The sequence below is a fragment of the Hemicordylus capensis genome, chromosome 5 (genome assembly GCF_027244095.1).
Source record: "Hemicordylus capensis ecotype Gifberg chromosome 5, rHemCap1.1.pri, whole genome shotgun sequence".
NCBI classification, from domain to species: Eukaryota; Metazoa; Chordata; class Lepidosauria; order Squamata; family Cordylidae; genus Hemicordylus; species Hemicordylus capensis.
Window position 1 is genome coordinate 130649172 of NC_069661.1, and position 13373 is coordinate 130662544.

Here is a 13373-nt window from a genome sequence, read left to right on the forward strand (position 1 = left end):
CACTGTATAAGTGTTTCTCCCTGCTCCCCTTCCTTTGCTGGAGTGGAGGTGAGGGCGAAAGAGTGGAGAGCGGAAGCCTGGAAGGACTGCCTCCATGCAAAATGTGTAGGTCTGTGGGAAGTATCTGATTCTGAGTGTATTTTAAAAATACAAAACAAAAAACAAAAAACCCCACCCCGTCTTTCCCTGAGCATGTTCTGGTTTAAAAAGTAGCGCATCGGCTACTTTAAGTCCGTGGAAATGTTCAGTTGCTGTTTGTGCCCTCAATAACCCAGGTGTTAAGAATGCTGCATGTGTAATGGTGTGTGCATGTAGGGGGATGATGTGTGTATAGGGGGATGGTGGAAGCAGGATAGGGAGACCAAAGGACTTTAGGTCCAGGCTACAAAATTACTTAGATGCGCCTATGTTGACATTTACTGCTGATTACTATGCAACTATAGTATATTTGTTGCTCTTTTCTAGTGATAAAATTCTGCTGAACACCTAAATGCTCTTAGGTAAAAGCAAAAGAAGAGAAGGATATATCTTGTCTAATCAAGCCAAGTGTGCTATTATAAACGTCTGGGATAAGTTACAAAACAAGTTGAATGTATCTCCTATATCATCAGTGACATGCCATAATAATTTCAAGGTGGCAAAAGAGGTTTCAAGTTTTACTAAGTGGAAATGGGCTAATAAGACCAGGTTCTGTGATTTATTTGTTGTAGATTAATGTAATGTATGGACATTAAAGATGCCATATAAGACCACCCACCACCATGGTTTCTTTATTTCCAAATTCAGAGCCTGATGCAAAGAGTTTGAGACTATATATATTAACTCACCTTTTGAATATTTGTTGGCAACCATGGCCATCTACAAGAGTCTTCGGGGGGGGGGGGGAATATAAACTGTTGATGAACTGCTCACTGCCAAAAAAATACGTTTGTAGGCTTTGGAAAAGAGATCCAAAGAGTCATGTTTCAATATCTTATTGAAGAAAAATCTGCATAGTCTGTGTGTGTGTGTGTGTGTGTGTGTGTGTGTGTGTGTGTGTGTGTGTGTGGAGAGAGCGAGAGAGAGCGCCATACAGCATCCAGTTATACACACACACACACACACACACACACACACACACACACACATACACACACACACACGGCATTCAGTCATTGCTGGAACCCTGCAAGTCGGCAATTTTACTTGGAAGGGCAGGTGTGCATTCACATATTGTCCAGATTTACATCGAAGTCCCTGTGAGCTATCAGGGAACACACCATACACAATTTGGGTTTTCCTTTGCACATTGAAGCTCAGCCTGATTTATTTAACCCTGTCCGGGGTAAAAAGATTCCACATTTTGCATTGGGTTTTTGGCCAAATTCAAAATATCCAATATGCCCAATAACTTGCAGTATTTCACCCCTTTTAATCCAGCAGTGAAGCCTGCTGTCAGGGAAAGGCCCCAGTGTTGTCATGCTCCAGGTGCAGACTTCATGCAAATCTGGTGGTATTGCAAGGCAATCCAACAATTTTAGGAGAAAATGCTAGAAATAATCTTGGTAATTACAGGGTATAATATCCAAGGAATCTTGCTGAAGACGTCCTTGGCAGCAACTCAAATGCTAATCACAAAATATTTGAAAAATCCAACACTGCCTTCAAGGAAAATCTGGCATGTAATGATTATGGAGAAACTATCAGTAGTTTTAAATGTACAGGCAGATTGGGATGGTGCAATGTCTTTGTACAGGACATGGAGGAAGAAATTTTTGATGTTTTAGAACAACAAATGCTCCAGCAGTGGGCGGGGGGGACCATTTGGAATATATTATGAATAGACTGTGGTTTGTCCATTGCTCTTGTCCGTTGATCAGTGGTAGCAATAAATTTATAATGCATTCATATCTGATTTGCATATTGTCTTTTGTATAATCATATTTTTTTCTACTTTAATAGTAGAAAAGGGAGGAGACCTGTTCTTGTGGTAGCAAGCATTAATTGTCCCCTTTGCTAAGGAAGAGCATCTGCATGCCTGCATGCAGAAAGTTCCACGTTCCCTCCCTGGCATCTCCAAGATAGGGATGAGAGAGATTCCTGCTTGCAATCTTGGAGAAGCCGCTGCCAGTCTGTGTAGACAGTACTGAGCTAGGTGGACCAAAGGTATATGGCACAACAGAGGCATGTTTAAAAATCGATAGGGGTGGTATTGTTATTATTATTATTTCTTGTTTACACAGTCAGACAGGTGTTATTGACTGATTTGTTTTATCCAGACATCGAGTCCTTCCCAAGGACCTGGGATGGCTGAATTCCTTGGAAAGGACTCGATGTCTGGATAAAAACAAAGGAATTCAGCCATCCCAGGTCCTTGGGAAGGACTCTATTAATAATTATTATTATTATTATTATTATTATTATTATTATTATTATTATTGCATATAATATTATTGTTGCATAGAATATTTGGAAACCAATGCAAATGGCTCCATTACAAGTGTGAGTACACAAAATAAAAAGAAGAAACATCCTCTTGTCATAAACAGACAATAGGAAGTAGTGACAACAATGTATGGAGTAAACAGAACTAAAGTATTCTTTCCATAGCCACAGAACTAATCAGTAACTAAGAAATTTCCCCACATGTCCCACATGACAGGTCGGTCCTCTGTATTTACCCACAGTCAGAGTGATATTAGACTGCTGTGAAGTGGAGTTCATACTGCATCATCAGTGCTAATTGACGATTTTGGTGAATGCTCACAGAGGGTTACATCTGTTACTCAAGAGTGAAAGAAAATGCTTCTATGAATTAGAACTAAGAAGCGGGGGCAGAGTTCTGTCCCCAATTTTATATGGGCTGGAATTATGGCTTCTCTAGAGGGCAGAAGCATTTCTGGAGCAGACCCTGGACCCACTGTTTTCCAGTGAGTTCTGGCCTGGGGCCACACTGGCAATAAACAGTGGTTTTTGGTGCAGGGAGGAAGAGGTATCTTAGTCTCACCACCATACCTTGGAGGCTTTGAAGCATGCAAGGTGGGTTGGGGGGTCTAATACAGCGCAGGAATATCCAAGGCCATGCTGGATCCCTGCATCACAGTTGCACTGCCTAGGTGGTGTTTTAAAAGATCCATCACTTTATCAGACCTTTTTTAATGGAATGTACAGCAGATTCTGCCTTTGAAAATGGAAGGTGTCAAATGAGGAGAATAACTGGTTTTAAAAAGTTGTTCTAGTAGGAACTAATCAGCCTACTTTCCTTTCACTGCCTCTACAACTGGACTAAATCTGGTTCAAATCAAGTTTCACAAGTTAGATCTCTTGTGCCTCAAATGTTCATGCATCCACCATTTTGGATCAGGGTGGATAACATCATTACTACACCACTGAGGTGTCCCTGTGTGTCACTCACTACAGATGTACCAAATTTGGTTCAAATTGATTATATTGTCCTCAAGTTAGTGCACTTGCACCTCAAAAGTTCACACGTCCACCATCTTAGATCGGAGTAGATGGCATCATCACAAACTACACCATTGGGGCATCACTATGTGTCCATACAGCTGTAGCAAATTTGGTTCAAATCAATTAGACTGTCAACAAGTTAGTGCACATGTGCCTCAAAGGTTTATGTGTCCACCATCTTGAATTGGGTTGGATGACTTCATCACAATCTACGCCACTGAGGTGTCCCTACAGCTGCCGCAAATTTGGTTCAAATCAATTCAGTGGTTCACAAGTTAGCCCACTTGCGCCTCAAATGTTTATGCATCTGCCACCTTGAATCGGCATGGATGACATCATCACAAGCTATGCCATCGAGGTGTCCGTGTGTGTCACTCATTGCAACTATACCCAATTTGGTTCAAATACGTTAGGCAGTCCACAAATTAGCCCGCTTGCATCTCAGAAATTCACGTGGCCTCCATCTTGAATTGGAGTGAATGACATCATCACACACTACACCATTAGGCCATCCCTATGTGTCCCTACAGCTGTAGCAAATTTGGTTCAAATTGATTAAGCAGTTCACACGGTAGGCTACTTGCACCTCAAAAGTTTATGCATCTGCCATCTTGGATCAGGGTAGATGACATCATCACCAACTGTGCCATTGAGGTGTCCCTACAATTGTACCCGATTTGGTTCATATTGGTCCCAGTGTCGTGAAGTTGATGGTGAGTGTAGTGGATGGACACATGGGCATACACACAGAAAGCCGGGAGGTTATGCCCTCTCCTGCTGATGCTGACATGAAATAGATTTGGGTGTCATCAGCATACTGATAGCACCCCGCACCAAATCTCCTGATGATCTCTCAGAATTTGTTAAACTCATCACAGCAGGTAATCAATGGTTCCAGATTCTAATTCAAGGGAGGAAGGACACATACTAGCCCTTTCACAACCCTGAACAACTCTTCCGGACATGAACTTGCAGATGCAATATGGGCAGAAAAGAATCACTTATTTGCCACACACATTGCCTGAGCATTGGTCTTCAAATGAGCTCTCTGTTGCAATCCGTCGGATTCAAGCGGAGTCTTTATCCACTTGTGCTCCAGTCATCTACTTCGCTGCTTTAGCCCCCATAATTCGGTCCCAAGACCACTTGAGATAGGCCCATAGTTGTCATGGCTGCTATGAACTCCTGAGCTGCCCCGGACAAATTGGTCCAGAAATGAACATTGAAGTCCTGCAGCACCACAAGCCTGGGGAATGCAACACCAAGTCCGAGACCAAGTCCATCAGCTTAGTTCGGGACTGAGCCTTCACTGGCAGTTTACCATCTGAGTGAGGATTAGGCCTTAAGTGTTCATACCCCTTTTAGACTTGATGACATTTCATATTGTTTCAAGGTTGTTCTGTTTGTGTGCAATTTTAATGATTGTAATTGTGATCTGCCTTCTGGTGGACCCAAAGATTATAAAAAGTATTCTTTCTTCATTTGGCTTGTATTCAACTCCAGCTAGAAGCGGAGACAATAGAGGGAGGAGTACAAACACCACAGGCTTTGATGATGTCACTCTCATCAGCTCCTTTTGAAAAACCTACTTTCTGACTCAAGCCTAAATCATGTCATTATCTTTTTTGCATTTCAGGGCTGTAATTTTGTTTCAGTGGTTTAAGAACTATGCTTGTCTCTTTGTATTGTTGGGGTTTGTGATTATTTAGTGGAATGTCAAGGAAGCTACTACTCCAGTTACAGAGTGTGGAGTTTAGTTGTTGCAGCTATTTATAAAACATGCATGGAGATCATCGTAGAGTCTAAGTTATTGCTGAATAACTTAGTTTATTGGTGAAATACATTAGGGCTAGCTTAGCCTGCGCAGAGCATCAGCATTCTAGTACTTGATTACTCCCCTCACCCCCTACCACAGCCCCCTCACCTCTGAGACCTCTCCACCCTCACCTGAGCTGCACTCCTGCTCCTCCTTCTCCATCCCGTTGCTTCCATCCCCCTCACTCCTCTTAGTTGCCTCCCTATCCCCAGAAACCTCTTCATCCTCATCCTGTCTTTCCTCCCCTCCCTTCTCTATCTCTCTCTCCCCCTCCCCTCCCTCCCTCCCTGAGTTAACAGATCTTGTTTCCTCATCTAATTCACACAACGGCAGCCTCCTTCTCCTGAAGGGGCTCTTTCCTCCCTCTCAACCCCTCTCTTTGCAGACCCCTGCCCACTATCCTTGTATGTGTGTATAGATAGATTCCTCTCCTCTACAATCAATAACGTTTTCCAACTGAGGGCGGGGGGAGGAGCCAAGATGGCGAAGCAACAGCAGTCTCTGTCCTGAGCTCCTCAGCCAGATAATTTTTATCCTCTTTTTCTCTCCATCCTTTCTCTGCTTTGGAGCTCTAGAAATACACTACATATTTTATATGCTGCTTTTATATTTTATTTGCTGCTCATCCTGCAGCTGGAACTTCTGTTTTTAAATACAGGGAAGATGGGCTCGAAGAATCGCCCACGTACATCCCCAGAACAAACGGGAAAGCCTGGAAAACAATTAAGATTGGATCAGTTTTTAATGGGCAAGGACCTTGAAAGCATTATGGTGACATTCCCTACTACCAACAAACTTTCTTCTTTGGACTATGAGTCTTCCAAATTGGATGGTGAGCCAAGACAAATAACAACTACAGCAGCATCCCCCTCAACAACAGAGCCATTCCAAGAGCTGTCTCGGTGTCCGGAGGAGCCTCAGACAGCAGGTACTTTAGAGATTCATACGCAGCAGACCTTTCTTATTTCAGAAACACTCTTAAATCTATGTGAAAAATAAATCAACTGGACTTGAAGATGCGGGGGGTGAAGACAATAATGGAGACTTTAGTTAAGGATTTACATCAGTTCCAGCTCAGTACAAGCTGTAAAGGAAGTATTCAAGCAAAAGCAACAACAGCCCATACCTTAGCTTGCCACTCGAAATGCTCATTAGCTGGAACAAATACTAAAAATCCTAGAAACTCTTCAGAGGAATCACCCTTCAGAGGAATCAGATTGCCCTATTTATAGACTACTCACAGAGTAATTACAACCGCTGGTCCAGTAAAACAGCAGTTCTTATATCTCTAGATCAATTCCTCTCTTTCACCCCACCCCCCAATTGATATCAAATTTATCCATTGGCTGCCGAATGCTAATTTCTACAAAAGACTAGTTATCACATTCCACTGCAACGAAGTCCCATCTAAACTACATGTACACAATTATTTAGCAACTTACCACATTTTTATCACTAGAGTCTTCCAGGACAGCTTCACCTCTGCTTTATGTGGTGAAAGGGTTTAAAGGCTACCCAACTCTTGATCAGCTGCCAAGTTTGACCTTGAGATAAGGCCTGAAACAACAACACTGTCTGGGCATGCAGCCAGTAACAGCAAGCCTTGCCAAAGTTCAACTCTTGAATCTGTGACACATTTCTCTACTGCACAAAGTGAAATAGATCTAACATCAGTGTGGAACTTGGAGAATCTACCTGAGATTATCCAGGTGTTTAAGGAAATCCTGCAGTCCCACATCCAGACACTCGCTTTGCCGGATGCGGGTTTGGCAATATCCACAAGTAATCCAACAACCCAGACAGGCCAAATGGAATTGGATTCCTGGGCACAGATGCAGGACTTCGCAAATTCAGTACCTGTGCTGGCACAGTTAAATGAAAGACTTATGGCCCATCTGACAAATATAGTGACTCTTCCTCAGAAGGAATCAACAGCGACTAATTTTAACCCTCTTCTCTGGTCTCTGTCTCATCCTCTGAGCCTACCATGTTCATGGAAATTCTTCCACAAAATGATCCAACAGTTATTAATCTGACATTCTTCCATCTTGATTCTATGACACTCCTTGAGTCTACTATGGGTGAAACAGCTGACATTCCATGCATTATTGGTGCAGCAAATGACCCTAAGACTCCAACTTGCTGTTCCCCAATTAAGGACAATCTGCCAATAAAGCAACTGGACGTACTCTTGGCCTCTACTGAATCAACTCTAGCTCAAAGTTATACACCCCTTGCTTCTAAGTCTGCTCATAAAACACAATTAACAGATGAACCTCCCCAAAATCTCTCTTCATCTGAGCCAGCTCCAGTGGCAATTTCTTTGCACCCACTGAGATCTGATTTGGAATGCACTCCTGTCTCCCAGTGAAATGCAGATGAATTGATCCCTCAGCCCTCAATATCTGAAGATACACCCCATGAGCCCCTGGTGGCGCAGTGGTAAAACTGCCGCCCTGTAACCAGAAGGTTACAAGTTCGATCCTGACCAGGGGCTCAAGGTTGACTCAGCCTTCCATCCTTCCGAGGTCGGTAAAATGAGTACTCAGAATGTTGGGGGCAATATGCTACATCATTGTAAACTGCTTAGAGAGCTCTGGCTATAGAGCAGTATATAAATGTAAGTGCTATTGCTATTGCTATTGCTATGAGGATCCCCGCTGAGCCCCTCCAATTTCATCAAGACAACTGCTTAGTGTCTGCCAAGATTATGAAATAGAAACCTGGGCTTTATATAGTACATCCTTTGGCCACAGACTGCAGGATTCTGATCATTCCAAATCTGTGGCTCAAGAAATTTGGGAGGCTTGCTACCAGGAAGTCATCTCACAGGCATGCTCATTCCAACAAGACTGCCTGCAGGCCCACATCCAGACACTCGCTTTGCCGGATGTGGGTTTGGCAATATCCACAAGTAATCCAACAGCCCAGACAGGCCAAATGGAAATACTGCCAGAGCATTCTGGAAAACAGGATAACCCAATTGCTAAACAAGATATTCAAGAAGGATATTGAACTTCTCTCCCTTGCTGGCTCGTCATCCCCAAACCAGCCCACAATAGCCCACATCAACAAGGAGAACACTGCTATTGATTGACTATTATCATCCAACTCTCAATTTTCCTTGATTTCTTGGAATGTATTCAGGTGGTCTCTGAAAAGTTTGTACCGTGACTTTTTAAAATTTATCTCTTTATTTGATGTATTATTTATCCAGGGGACTTGGATGTTTTCTGAATTTGATATACCCAACTATCATCCAGTTGTGACAATGGCAACCCCAAGTCTTAAGGGTGGCCTCGGGTTATTTGTTTCTATACAGTTAAAAGTCCAAGTCAGAAAATTGCCTTTTTATGCCAGATGGGTTGTGGCAGCATTGCTATCTTTTAGAAGTTTAAGTTACTCTGTGTTAACCTGCATTTGCCTCTGCAGCGTCTACATTCCCAGATCAAGTTACAATAGAAGGAAGTGGAGTGCTATATACTCCAATTAATTTCTGCTTACCCAACTGCTTTACCGATAATTGGCAGTGACTGCAATGCAAGGATGGGCCATAACGACACCTCATTATATGACAAGTTCTCCTTTTGGCCCCCTGTTTCTGATGCTAACTTCTGTTTCCCTTCTCGCATTTCCTTAGACCCTATTAGCAATTTAGCTGGGCTATGTTTGGCCCAGATGACCAATAAATTAGATCTATTTATCCTGAATGGAGCTGCCCCTGGGGATTGCCCTGGACGATTTGTTTTTGGTCTGGGGTTAAGCTCTCTACTATTGATTATCTAATGGTCTCACATGACTTGGTCACGAGGGTAATGGACTTCAAAATTGTACCAAGACCAGATAGTGACCATCTCCTTCTCACTTTGTTCTGCAACTTTGAAGACCATTCCCTTAAACACCCCATGTGCACACATTTGAATGCAACTATCGTACCTGAGCTGCTTAAAGTTAAGTGGAACTGGCAGCTAAACCAAGTGGTTACTGAATGGACCATATCAGAGCATGGTGATGAGATCCGCTCTAAGCTCTTAGGTGAGCTAGGGAACTCTTCATCCATTCTCAGTGCTTACGATGCACTTCTTCAGACCCTAAAACTACTTTTGTCTAGACCTTTTCTCACCCACTCTAAATCTAAGACTAGTTGCACAAAGAAGTGGTTTGATCAGGAGCGTGTGATTGCCAAGAGAGATCTTGTCTTGCTATTTGCCTGGTTTAAAGCCTACCCATCTACGCCGATGAAATTAGAAATGATGAAGAGAAAGAGGGCTTATAAGGCTCTCTTGAGAAACAAGAAAAGAGCTGCAGTACATGAAACTGGACAACCCTTATTAGAACTGTCAGGAATAAGGATTCTGCAGGTTTTTGGAAGCTGACTTGTCTGTGCTAACTCCTCCCCCAGGCACATGGTTAGTTCAATTCGAGCGGAGTCTTGGGAATCTCACTTTTTTTCTCTTTACAGTGACCAGTGTACACACACTCAGCTGGATTTACCAGCTGACTCACTCCACTCCCCTGTGGCCCCCTGTTACATCCCAAGAAACTAAACAACTGATTCTTCAATTAAAGAATGGAAAGGCCCCTGGCAGTGATTTAATCCCTCCCAATCTATTGAAATCTAACACTGACTGGCCGGCCCTGGTTTGGCCTCTCTATTTACATATATTGATCAGACAGCCCAAATTCCATATGCCTGGGATCTCACCATTATAGTTCCCATCTTCAAAAAAGGAAGCAGAGTGGATCCAGCTAACTATAGGCCAATTAAGCCATCTTAATATCATCCTTAAATTATCCACCAAACATCTCTGTCGAAAATTATGCAACTGGTTAGAACAAGAAGGCCTTTTGGTGGAAGAACTAGCTGGCTTTAGGTATGATAGATCAGTCATAGATCATTGTCTAATTCTGCAGTATTTAATTGACAAATAATTCCAACAAAGGCTTACTTTTTGCAGCATTTGTTGACTTTAAAGCCCCTTTGATTCTATCTCTAGAGACCTTCTATGGTCAAAACTTTCAAACTCATCAATCTATAAGTGGCTGTTACTACTAATTTACAAACTACACGAGAATACCACTCTTATGTGTATTTCATAAGAGACCTGAATTCTTCTTGTTGGGCATAATTAATGAAGAAATCCCAAAAGAAAACAGAAATTTATTCTTATATCTTACGATGGCGGCTAGAATGGTTCTTGTTCAGAAATGGAGATCTGCGGAAATTCTAGCAAGAGAAGAATGGTTGATGAAGGCATATGAACATGCAGAAATGGCAAAATTTACTGTATTTAGTAAGAGACAGTCATATAGAAAGTTTTGTAGAAGGTTGGAAACCCTTTCTGTGGTATATGAAAAACAATTTGAATTTGGATTTATTAACAGGGCTTGAAATGTAAAAATAACAGTTGGGGAATTTATTTTAGTAATGAAACTAAAGGATTACTATAGTGAGGAAAATAAGGACTAGGACATAACAACTAGGTATATAAATATGAAGAAAATATTTATAGGAGAGCAAATATGGATGTTTTAGTATAACTATGTTGAAGGATGAATTGGAAGTCACATTGGTATATAGAAAACTAATAAAAATTAAGTTTTAAAAAAGAGAGAGAATACCACTCTCCGTTTCAGATTTAGTCTAGAGGGCCAATTATCTAACTCAGTCTCAATCTCAAAAGGAGTGAGGTGGGGCTGTATATTGGCACCTTTTCTATTTAACATCTACATTAATGCGTTAATTGAACGGCTGCAGAGTTTAGACATCCATGCTCCAAAATTAGCTGACAAAAGGTTACCAATACTCTTGTATGCCGGCAATGCTGTGATCCTTTCACAGACCAGAATTGGCCTTAAGAGAGCCCTGGGGGCCTTGACTCTATTGCCAGGAGGAGCAGTTGTTATCAACTACTCCAAAACCAAAACTGTCTGTTGTAATAACAGAGTTAAGAACTTCACTTGGTCTGTTGATGGTCATCGAACTGAACAAGTGGAACGTATCAAATATCTTGGAGTGGTTTTCCGATACAATGGTAGGAAATCCACACATGTCATATTGGTCTCTGACATGACACAAAGAAGTGCAGCAGCTATACAGCGGTTCCACCGTACACAGGACAGTGGCTATTTCCCTGCCACTATCAAACTATATCTAGCCAAATCTATGACCCAATTTTTATATGGCGCTGAATTAGGTCCTTATACCCATTTTGTCACTCTAGAAAGGATCCAGTCAGGCTTCCTAAGAGCCCCTTTATCTGTGCCTAGGTGCACAGCTAACCTGGTGATTCGCCAAGAGGCTAGTTTATTAAAGGTAGAAACTAGGGCTTGGCTCTTAATCATTCATTACTGGCTGAAACTTCATCTCCTGCCAGTAGGGCTCATACCCACATTTTTAATCGGCTATGCCTCAGCCCTCTTGGTGTCTAAAGATAGTCAACAAACGCCTTCTCCTCAGATTAACCCCAGATTCCTTACTTGAAATGGGCTTTGTGAGAGCAAAAAACACAGTGTATCAGAGACTGGAGGATATTGAACTGCAGAATGAGGTGGCTTATCTGTCTGCATTCTATAGATCATTAAAGACCAGGTCGGATTTTTCTCCTGCACCATACCTGGCATTTATCACTTTTCCCAAATTTCTCTGGGCCTTCTTGAGAGCCCGTTTTAATGCTTTTACATCAGCTCTGCTTACTGGGAGGTTTCAACACCTACCCATGGAGACTCGACTTTGCCCCTGCAATTCGGGCGAAACCGAAACCATTGCTCATCTTTTATTATACTGTAGTTTTTATTGGGATTTTAGGCACCATCTGATTTTACCGTTACTGACCAGATTCCCTGGACATTCTGATGATTTTTTAGCTAAATTTTTACTTGCAGATAATGACTCTTCAATCTCTTCTATCGTGGTGAAATTTTCTTATATAGCCATTAGAGTGTGTAGCTCCTTGATTGATTCAAAGGGGAGCCCGGACTGTTTATGAGACTGCTGCAATAATGATCTGGTATCACACTAATTGCTATTGTGTTATTTGTACATCCGCTTGACATCTGTTTCTTTCTATTGCAATTGTAATTGCTGGTTTATTCTGGTCAATGGCCGTAAATAAATAAAACTAAAAATCTTCTGACCGGTAACGGTTGCATTCCAACTGACCTTAACAATCACAGGCTCCTCCTCCCTATCTGCATATGTAATCACCATGGTGCTTCTGCTCGTGAACTCTTGCGAGAGCTGCCACATATGGAATTAGCCATGGGTACACCTTAGAGAATTATATAGATAGATAGGAAAGCCCTAATCATGTCTAAAGGCTACATAATGATAGGTGGATAGGGAGGGAGATGTTTCCATCTTATCTCTAGGAGGAAAGGAAGAGGACTGACTCACCACAGGAAGTACCTGAGGAGTCAAAGCAGGGGTCAAAGAGTAGAGGCAAGCAGGGAGAGCAGGTCTTGTTGTAGCAAGATTTGGACACATCCCTACCAATTAGTGGTGGGGAAAATGGAGGGCAAAAGCTGATGTTGATGGCATATATATATATATATATATATATATATATATATATATATATATAGGCAAGCTAGTTTAAAAAGTTAGGTTTTTTTAAAGTTTTAAACTACTACTTCTAACAGACATGTACTGGTTTATGTCTTGAACAAAGCATAACATATCAAATGTATATTTATTAAAGGGGAATGGGGAAAGTGCTGAAAGATTTTTATTATGTGAGAAAGAGAGAACAAACCCAAGGAAACATCTGGACAATTAATCTTTTCCATTTTTAATGTAACATGAAGAACATTACTCAGATACTGGGGGAGTAGTACCCAGAGACAAATTAACTATTTTAAGCAGAACACTATAAATTATCAGTCATGTAACTCAATCTTAGAAATGGATGCTTCTTTACTTTACTTTCTGAGGAGGAGGAAACTGATAAATATTTAAAGTGAGCCCACTTTAAGGTGAACTAGATATTCATCTAATACTTTTGTAGTTCTGAAATAGTATTTTTTAAAATCAGAATTGTAAACATGTCTGTCAGTCTTTCAATGAAGCTTGTGTCATTGTGGGAAAGATTCCTTACCAACAGTTTGAGCC

General features: G+C 41.6%; 1 protein-coding gene and 1 long non-coding RNA gene across 2 annotated transcripts in view; one reads left to right on the forward strand and one right to left on the reverse strand.

The window, feature by feature from the left end:
* LOC128327313 (uncharacterized) overlaps positions 1 to 6753 on the reverse strand; it is a 45067-nt gene extending 38314 nt beyond the window's left edge. Inside the window, exon 1 of the long non-coding RNA XR_008308581.1 lies at positions 6706 to 6753. This is a non-coding gene — a long non-coding RNA (uncharacterized LOC128327313). The remainder of the gene's footprint in view (positions 1 to 6705) is intronic.
* LOC128327309 (potassium voltage-gated channel subfamily KQT member 1-like) overlaps positions 1 to 13373 on the forward strand; it is a 556996-nt gene that overhangs the window by 221051 nt on the left and 322572 nt on the right. The window lies entirely within an intron of this gene.